The sequence below is a fragment of the Petaurus breviceps genome, unplaced genomic scaffold (assembly GCF_028583685.1).
Source record: "Petaurus breviceps papuanus isolate PSGF00001 unplaced genomic scaffold, PetGlider_PUasm1.0 90895, whole genome shotgun sequence".
In the NCBI taxonomy this organism is placed as follows: domain Eukaryota; kingdom Metazoa; phylum Chordata; class Mammalia; order Diprotodontia; family Petauridae; genus Petaurus; species Petaurus breviceps.
The window spans coordinates 28398374-28408342 of NW_027187372.1; the positions used below are offsets into that span (position 1 = coordinate 28398374).

General features: G+C 39.9%; 1 long non-coding RNA gene across 1 annotated transcript in view; it reads left to right on the forward strand.

Moving 5' to 3' along the window:
• LOC138151108 (uncharacterized) overlaps nt 1-9969 on the forward strand; it is an 82859-nt gene that overhangs the window by 16069 nt on the left and 56821 nt on the right. The window lies entirely within an intron of this gene.

Below are 9969 nucleotides of genomic sequence, written 5' to 3' on the forward strand. Positions count from 1 at the left end.
TAAATATTCTCATCCCCAGAATATCCAAATAAGAAAGTGACCCTCTTAGGTCACAATCCCCTGACAACCAGTGTTCTCCCTGAATAGGAATCAGGTCACCACCTGTGAGACCTAACTCCTTGTTCCTTATTCTCTGTCCTACTGAAAGGGATTACAATCTGAGGGCACCTCTTTTCTCAAGGTCCACAGCTGTCTCTCCAGAAGACATTTAGCATTCCAACCAATACTTATGAAGGGCAGTTTTTTTTGACACTGGAAATAGGAAGCCCCTGCCTTCAATTATAATTATAATTGAAATTATAATAAAGTTGGGAAGATAAGATGGTGAAAAACATAAAATCAACACATTGCAATATGTACAAGTGCTCAAAGTACTATTGAGTGTTCAGGAAGGGAAAGATAATTACAGTTGGGGGGAATTAGGGAAGGCTTTCTTGGAGGAAATAACAACTGATTTGAGCCTTGAAAAGACTGTAGAATTTTAACAGGCAAAAATAGGTGCCTGCTTGTTGATGTTCGTCCCTTGTTCTGGAAGAGGACCAATGGCATCAGGAAGGTGATGTCTTGACTTGCAAGTGAATCAAATTTAAGTTGGGCAGAGTTGTGCTGTCATAGTCTAAAGACCTCAAAGGGTATTTTCTAGGATTTCTTCACAAGGGAAAAAAGGTAGCATACAGAAATATCAATAACATGATGCTAGTATTTGTGGTGGTAAATTAGCCATCTTTTGTCTCAATTTTTACCTAGCCCTTAAACATTGAATGGGCATTGCCTCAAACAAACTGAGGCCTGGGAGAGACCTTAATTTAGAAAGGCCAAGGTCACATTCTGGGCCATTGTCAGTCTTGATTTTAATCTTCCCACTGAATTTTAATAACTCTGGAGGAGATAGTGAGGTTTACAACTTTGTGCAGTTCCACCTCACTTAAATCGAATTTATGCACAAGTCAAGACATCATCCTTGTGATGTTATTGGTCCTCTTTAAGAATGAAGAACAACAAACAAACAAAATTTAGGGGTAGCTAAGTTATACAGTGAATAGAACACTGGGCTCGGAATCAGGAAGACTCATCTTTTTGAGTTCAAATCCAGACTCAGACACTAGTTGTGAGACCCTGGGCAAGTCATTTAAACCTGTTTGCCTCAGTTTCTTATCTGTAAAATGAACTAGAGCAGGAAACATTCAAACCGATCCTGTATCTTTGCCAAGAAAACATTAAATAGGGTCGAAAAGAGTCAGATATGACTGAACAACAACAATAAAATAACTTAGGGATAGGTGGAGATCTTAAATTAATCTATCAAATGAAATAACATATATAAAAAAGTGCTTTTCAGACTTTAACATGCTATATAAATTAGTTGCTAATAACAATGATATTAATAGCAAGATTTTGATAGCATTTTAAAGTTTGCAAAGCACTTTGCAAATGTTATTTCATTTTATCCTCACAATGACTCTGGGAGGTAGGTGTTATTATTATCCCTATTTAACAGATGATTAAAGGCAGAGGTTAAATGATTTGCCTAGGATTACAGAGCTACTAAATGTCTGAGGCATGATTTTAACTCAGGTATTGCTGACTCAAGGTCCAGTACTCCATCCACTACACTTATAATTATTATTTCACCTAGTTATAGTTCCTGTGCCAAGATTGGTCCCTCATCACCCCTGGCAAGTCCTGTAGCAAGTCCAGTTCCTTCATGACTCTCCTCAAAAGAGACCCTCATTCCAGAACATACCTGTTGTTTTGGAATTCAATTACATTCAACAGACATTTGTTAAGGGTCCACTGTGTAAAAGGTACTATACTAGGCCCAGAAGATAGAAAGGCAAAACCAAAAGTCCCTGAGCTTGCATTCTGGGAGAGGGGAGAGTGCAGGGTTCAATATGTTCACAGGCTGGTATAATATGAGGTCACTTGAGAAGGGAAAGAGGACTAACAACTGGAAGGGAATCATGGTATAGTGGAAAGGCTCTGACATTGGACTTAGGAAGACCCGGATATAAATCCTGCCTCTGATACCACCTGTGTGACCACAAACAAGTCACTGAGCCTGATTGAGCCTCACTTTCCTCATCTGTGTTTTTTTTTGGGGGGGGGATTTGATTTAGAATTTTATTGGAATTGGGAACTCCTGATGAGGAAGCTCCCTTTACCAATGCCAACTGGTATCTGATTTGCAACTATAGTTTTAGAAATCCTGACATGGAGAAGTTTGGTGACTTGTTTGTGATCAGACAGGTAATAAGTGTCATAGGAAGGATTTGAACCCAGATTCTTCCTCTGAGGACAGCTCTTTATCCATTATACTACTCTGCAAAATAGGAGATGTGTTTCTCTGGGAAAAACAAGGTATATGTGACACACTTTCAAGTTTAATCTACATTTTGGTAGCTTTGTGGGTGAAGAAAAGGGGAGCTGATATGACAGATTAGAATTAACGGGATTTGGCAACAAACTAGGTATGGGAGATGAGAGAGGTAAAAATCAAGAATGGCTCCTAGGTTATAAACTCAAAGGACAGGGAGGATATTAATGGCCTCAACAGAAATAACAATGTTGGGGGTCAGGGGACTGTAGGGAAGGCGATAGATTCCATTTTGGGTAGATTGAGCTTGAAATGCTGATAATATGGGATTAGAGTACAAGAGAGATTATATATATATATATATATATATATATATATATATTAGAGTTGTTTATATAAACATGTTAATTGAACTCATAGGAGTAGGTAATATTGACAAGACAGAGAGAGAAGAGGGCCTGGTAGAGCCTTAGATAAGCAGGGGAGGGTGAACACCCATAATTAGGAGTTGAGAGAAATCAGAGGTATACCGAAACCCCCTCATACAGATGGTGAACTTTTCAATGTGAGCATTCACACTTCAGAAATTGTCAAATGCTACAAATCAGGATGGATTTATTGTTTCGTTGGTTGTCTAGAGTTCAGAAAGTGATGGCAAAAATGCTAACAGTGTCAATTACACGTAAAAGTCTGTTGTAAATTTTCAGAAAGCTGGCTGTTAAACATTTACTAGCACATCCTTGCAGGCAGATAATGATATAGCAAAGGAGACTGAGGAGAAATTAGGGTATGAAAAATAAATATCACCGAATTCAAGGGAAGAAAGAGTGGGTGAAAAGATTCAGAAAGGTCAAGGAGGATAAGGACTGGGAAGAGATCAGGGGATTTAGCTCTTAAGATCACTAGTAACCTCTAAGGGAACAGTTTCAGTAGAGTGGAGGGGTCAAAAGCTAGACTGTAGGGAGTTGGAAAATGAATGGGAAATGCCAAGTAGAGGCAGCAAAGATAGCAAGTCTTTGTAAGGGTTTCACAGAGATTTTCCATATGGACAAATTGTTCACTTGATAAGCTCTTTCATCAATTTATAACTACAAGGCTATTCTCACTCAGCCAGATAACCTCTTAATAAAGGGCAGGGTTTTGTCAACTCATTTCAATGTTTCAGTGGCACCATTATCTCATTTGTATCAATATTTCTACTACCATTATAGATTGAAAGCCATCTGTCCATTCTTTTCCTGTAAGGTCCTTTATATATGTTTTTCATGGTGAAGGTCTTCTGATTCTTTTAATATTGTGGGGATATCACTCGGGCTCTCTCTCTCTGTCTCTGTGCCTCTGTCTGTCTGTCTGTCTCCCTCCTTCTCCCCCTCTCTCTCCCTCTTTCTCTCCCTCCCTCTCCCCCATCCTCCCACACTGACTGTCTTTATCTCACTCAGGCTAGAAGTACAGCTTTTCCAGTCACACCTGTTTTTGGTGATATCTTTTACGTCCCTGCTTGTGAACATAACATTAGTAATGTGCTTCAGCCTACATATCCAGTGATGAGTCTTTTTTGTGACGTTTGGGTCTTCTGAGATTGTGGTCTACTAAAATTTGCAGCCAAATGACCAGATCAGGAAAATATTGGTGATAAAGATAAGGATAAAGAGTTGTTTGGAGAGTCGGGAATAACTTGCTATTAGTGAGTGTGATGAGCAATTTAACCAGTGTAATCCGATCAATCTTCCCTTCAGTTCTGGGCTCAGTTTACTGTCCACCTGCAATGTTTGCCCAAGATGGAATAATTCAGTAGTTTTGCCCATTCAAATGCATGTCAAAATCTAGGCAATATAAATTTTTCATTTTTAAATAATATTTAATTTCCACAATTACATATAAAGAAAATTCTTAACATTCATTTTAAAATTTGAGTTCCAAATTTTTTCCTCCCTCTCTCATCTCCCCCCTCCCTGAGAAGATAAATAATTTGATATAGGTTATACATGTGCAATCATGCAAAACAACATTCTTTATTAACTTTGTTTTTCTTATATGGATGGCTAGGTGTAGCTCTCTTGAATAATCATAGATTTTGTTGAAGAGACCCCATAGCTTCTGGGCTTAATGTAATCAGCTTTATATAATCTGTAAAAAGAGACATCTGTAGAACCTTTGCATAGAAATTCCTCTTTTATTTGACTTTGTGCAAGACATTATCCATAGATATGTTTCAAATGAGCATATCCCTGCCACAGAAGAATGCAAACTTGAAGGCAGCGGTGGTTTGTTTTTATTTTTGTGTTCTTTGGCATCTACTAGAGTGCTGAGCACAAAATAGGCATGTGGTCACCATCATCATCACCATTGCACCACCATACTAGTGCAGGCCCTTATCACCTTACATCTATACTATTTCGATAGCTTGCTGTTTGGTCTCCCTGCCAGAAGTCTTTCCCCATTCCTATCCCTCCTAGATCTTCCTAAAGCACACATCTGACCATGTCACTCTCCTGTATATTCAACTTCAGTTGTTCTGTATTACCACCATGATCAAATATAAAACCCTCTGTGTGGCTTCTCAAACCTTCCATAACCTGCTCCTTTTCTACCTTTCCATTCTTCTTATACCTTACTCCCCTCACTGTACTTTGTGATCCATCGACACTGGCCTTCTGGCTGCTCCTTTTGAAGGACGCTCCATAACATGACTCTCCTCAGCATTTTCACTGGCTGTCCCCCTATGCCTGTAACAGTCTTCCTCCTCATCTCTTACCTCTTGGCCTCCCTGGAATCCTCAAAGTCTGCTAAAGTTCCACCTTTTGCAAGAAGCCATTTCCCTGGTTTCCTTCTGGAGTTGGAGATGGATTCTCTCCAATTGATCCTGTATATATTTTGCTTGTACAGAGTTGTTTTCATGTTGTCTCCCCCATTAGACTCTGAGCTCCTTGGGGACAGGGACTGTCTTTTGGCTTTCTTTGTACCTCCAGCATTTAGCAAAAGAGCCTGGCACATCCTATAGTAAATATGTAATAAGTGCTTGGTGACTTAACTTGATTATCATTACCAGCAGCAACACCTGTAGCAGTAGCAGCAGCAGCAGCAGCAGCAACAGCAGCAGCAGCATTATTTCTTATAATCAACAAATAATTGATATGCTAGGAACATATTCTTTATACTTTTTATTCAATTGTGATTGTGATCTTGCCTGCTATAGAAAATTGTCTCTGAAAACCCGTGTCCCCTTCTTTTGTTTTAATGAACTATCCTCATAAAAATGTTTATATCTATCGATATATCTATCCAAATATTATATCTATTTAATCCAAAGATTGTTTATATCTATCTATCTATATGAAGATATATACAAATACATTCATATGTGTATTCACACACACACATATACACACACACACATACACACACCCCTAGGTGGCACAGTGGATAAAGAATCAAGGCCTGCCTTTAGTCAGGAAGATCTGGCATCAGACACTTACTAGCTGTGGGACCCTGGGCAAGTCACTTAATCCAATTTGCCTCCATTTCTTCATCTGCAAAATGAACTGAAGAAGGAAATAGCAAACCATTCCAGTATCTCTGCCAAGAAAGCACCAAGTAGGGTCACAGAAGGTCAGACACAACTGAAACTATTCAACGACAATATATATAAAGAGAAACATGGATTGGTAGTTGTTGCTGTTGTTTCAGTATTGGTGCTGGCAATTACTAATTGGTAGGCAAGTTATTTAACCTCTCTGGAGTTTATTTTTTTGCAAAATATGCTTCATTCTACTGCCCCCAATCTTATAGAAGTGCTGTGAGGAAAGCCCTTTGGCACCTTGAAAGTTAATGTGAATGATTTATTGGCAATACTGCCTTCTGTGACCTTTTCTATCCTTTTAGGACCTTCAATCCTTTGAGATATTAGGAAATCAAGGTTTTAGTGACTTTAAAATTGGGCTGCCTTTGGCATGGATTTCTTTTCTGAGCTCCTTGAGAGCAGAGACTGTCCTTTACCTTTCTTTTTTATTCTCAGCACTTACCATAGTGTCTAGCACATGGTAGGTTACTAATAAATGTTTATTGACTGACTGTAGGTTTGATCAGATCCACCTGCTCTTTTTGACTTCAGGACTCACAACAACCTTGAAAACCCAACTGCTACTTCTTCAAATAGTATGTTGACTACTGAAATAGAGAGACCGAATGTTGTGGCTCCACTGCCGTCACTGATGAGAATAGATTGCCATAGAAACACTGGCAGATCTGTTCCATTTCATGTCTATCCACCCACATTCCTACGTCATCAACAAATAAGCACTTCTCTTTCTTCCCTAGGGAAAAAGAGGGAAAAATTATGAAAGTCAATGTTACCGCTGTGTCCTTTATCCCTGACAGTTCTCCCTCTGACTTCACAAAAACCAACCCTCCTATTATATATGGTATGAACTTCAAAAAATATAGTGGGCAGCAGAGATCAGGGGTTGTCTTGATTCCCTCTCTTCTCTCTGATTCTGGAGGAAAGGGAAAGAGATAGTCACCTTTGAACAGAATTGCCAGAAATAAAATTTAAAAAAATCTTAGAATCAGAAGGTACATTACAGGTCTTCTTATCTAATCCCTCTACCTGTATGGGGGTATTCAGGGAAGACTAGCACTCTATACTAAGGGCTTGCCAAGCCCTTTTCAGGGCTGCTCATCCAACCTTTGGTGTCTACCTTTCACCCAGCTCTCACCTATGGCTCCAAGAAACTGCAGCACGTGCAGAGTAAAAACCATCTCAATAGACAGACTAAACCAGGTTGAGGGTGACCCACCTATTGGTGAGTTAGAGGGATAGACATCCCTAAGCACGTGAAGCCTTCCTCCAGGAGGAATGGGCAGATGAGAACAATTTGTTCCAAAGGTCACAAAGCAGGTGCTGTGGAGTGCTTAGAGTTTGGTCAGACATTGAAGATGCCAACGTCTTCTACTACATCTTGGGCCGTTACCAGTTGTCCTGACTTTTGTCATGCCACTGGACTTCAATAACTCTGGGAGAGAGAGGCTGACACCTTTGCTTAACTGCCTCACTTAAATCCAATTCACTCTTGAATCAAGACATCATCCCGTCGTATCATTGGTCCTCTTCTAAAATAAAGGCTGAACAGCAACAACACGAGCAACAATCTGATGAGGCATCATACAACTCCTATTTAAATATCTCGAATGAAGAGAAATTCTTTGTTTCACAAGGCAGCTCTCTTCCCTCTTTGAACCACTTACATAGGTGTTGAATCTGTTTTGCTCTCCACTGATACCCTCATTGAGGATGTCCTCAATATATGTGTAGATGATTCTGATAAAAATCTTTATATAGATAGGAAAGTAGGTTCATAAGTCAGTAGTTCTCATCTTGGTCCCTTTTTTTTCGTTCAAGACTTTTTCCACATTTGTGGTGTCTTTCTTTTATTGTGTCTCTATCCTTTGATATCTCCAAAACTGTGTTGCCATCAATCTCCTCTATATACAACTTTTCTAGTCTAGCTATTTTCTCTATCTTTATTCTCTTTAGGGCTATTTCTACTTCCTCCATAAGCATACCCAGGAGTATGATTTTAGAATCTAAGTGTATTGGTTCTACAGTCCTTGGTTGTGGAAAAAAAAGTTTGTTATAAAAATCTTTGTGGGTCTTTTCAATTTTTCTCCTTTTTATTGACCTACCATTTTTATCCTCAAATGTCCTTGGAAAATGTTTTTGCTTCTTAGGTCTCTCACAAAGGTTTCTTTAAACTAGTCCTATCTGCCATTGCTTCTCTCTGTTTTATTAGGTAATACTACTTACAATCTTCCATATTTCCCATTGTATTTTCTATAGCCCTCACCTAGTCCCACCTTTGCATTAAAATCACAAATCTCAAAATAGATTGTTTCTTTTTCATTTTTCTTTTTTTATCCTAAATTTAAGCATCAAACCTCCCCAAACATTTTTGTATACACAACTGAAAACAATTCAAAGATTGTAGTATATGAAGCCAGGTGTCTCCATTTCATACCACTTGCTTTTTTCAAAAAGCAAAGAAATTCCATCATTACTTTGAAAACTGTCTTACTTGTCTGTACTTCTTTCTGCTCTCTTCTGTGCATTAAAAATATTTCAGTGCCTTTCTTTGGGGGGTGGTATCATTATTATTATTTTCCCCCTCCTTTGCCTCTTCCCCCCCAAATAAAAACAGAGAAAAATTCTTCATAACAAACAAGGGTAGTCAAACAGAAGAAGGATGGTTCTTGTTGAGATATAGGCTGGACCAGATAACTTCTGATATCCCTTCCAACACTGAGAGTCTGTCATTCTGTCAATCAATGTATTAGTTAGCTAGCCCTCTAGCTAGCACTCGGGGCTAGTATAGGGACCATAAGATCACAATATCTGGAGCTGGAAGCTGCCTTAGGAAAGCTCTAATACAGCTCTCTCTCACAGAAGAGATAATTAAACCAAGTCTTAGAATGACTTGCCTGTATTGAAACACTCCTTTGTTTTTATCAGGACAGGGCCATTTGAAGGGACCATGCACATGACAGGCAGGATTGATAGAACGCTTGGTTTTGGAGTCTGGAAGGCCTGAGTCACATCCCACACAGACACGTACTGTGTGATCCTGGGGCAGGTATTTAAATTCTCTCGGCCTCAGTTTCCTCACTTGTAAAGTGAGGGAGTTGGGCTCATTAACCTTTAAGGTCCCTTTCCTTATTGAAATTTATGATCTTGTGATTTCCCATGGTAAGCACAACAAATACTTATTATACATGTGAGGAGAGGTGAATATTTGGCCAGGAACCACATCATATTCTCTTTAGAACAGTATGAACTCAGATTTTTATGTGAGTTCAGCAGGTTATAGATAACATCATCCAGGAAGTTGCCTAGGAGACTAAAGCTGAACAAGCACAAAATGAAAATAGAAGGAAGAGAAGAAATCAACTTGGAAGCCAGGGGTTCTTATAGGGCTACATCTCTTTCAGCCAAGGCTGGTGGATGTTGATTCATCCCCTTCATTTCCCTCCCAGCCCTATTCCTGACATTTTGTACTTTAAAACCGTGCTTCTGTGCCTTGGATCTTGAGGGTAGAGACTTTTTGTTTTTGTTTGTACTTGTATTTCCAGTCCTTAGCACAGTGCCTGGCACATAGTAAGTAGTTAATAAATTCTTGTTTCCTTCCTTCCTTCCTTCCTTCCTTCCTTCCTTCCTTCCTTCCTTCCTTCCTTCCTTCCTTCCTTCCTTCCTTCCTTCCTTCCTTCCTTCCTTCCTCCTTCCCTTCCTCCTTCCCTTCCTCCCTCCCTTCCTTCCCTCCTTCCCTCCTTCCTTCCTTCCTTCCTTCCTTCCTTCCTTCCTTCCTTCCTTCCTTCCTCCCTTTCTTCCTCCCTTCCTTCCTTCCTTCTTCCCTTCCTTCCTCCCTCCCTTCCTTCCTCCCTTCCTTCCTCCCTCCCTTCCTTCCCTCCCTTCCTTCCCTCCTTCCCTCCCTCTTTCCTTCCTTCCTTCCTTCCTTCCTTCCTTCCTTCCTTCCTTCCTTCCTTCCTTCCTTCCTTCCTTCCTTCCTTCCTTCTTCCCTTCCTTCCTCCCTCCTTTCCTTCCCTCCTTCCCTCCCTCCTTCCCTCCCTCCTTCCCTCCCTCCTTCCTTCCTTCCTTCCTTCCTTCC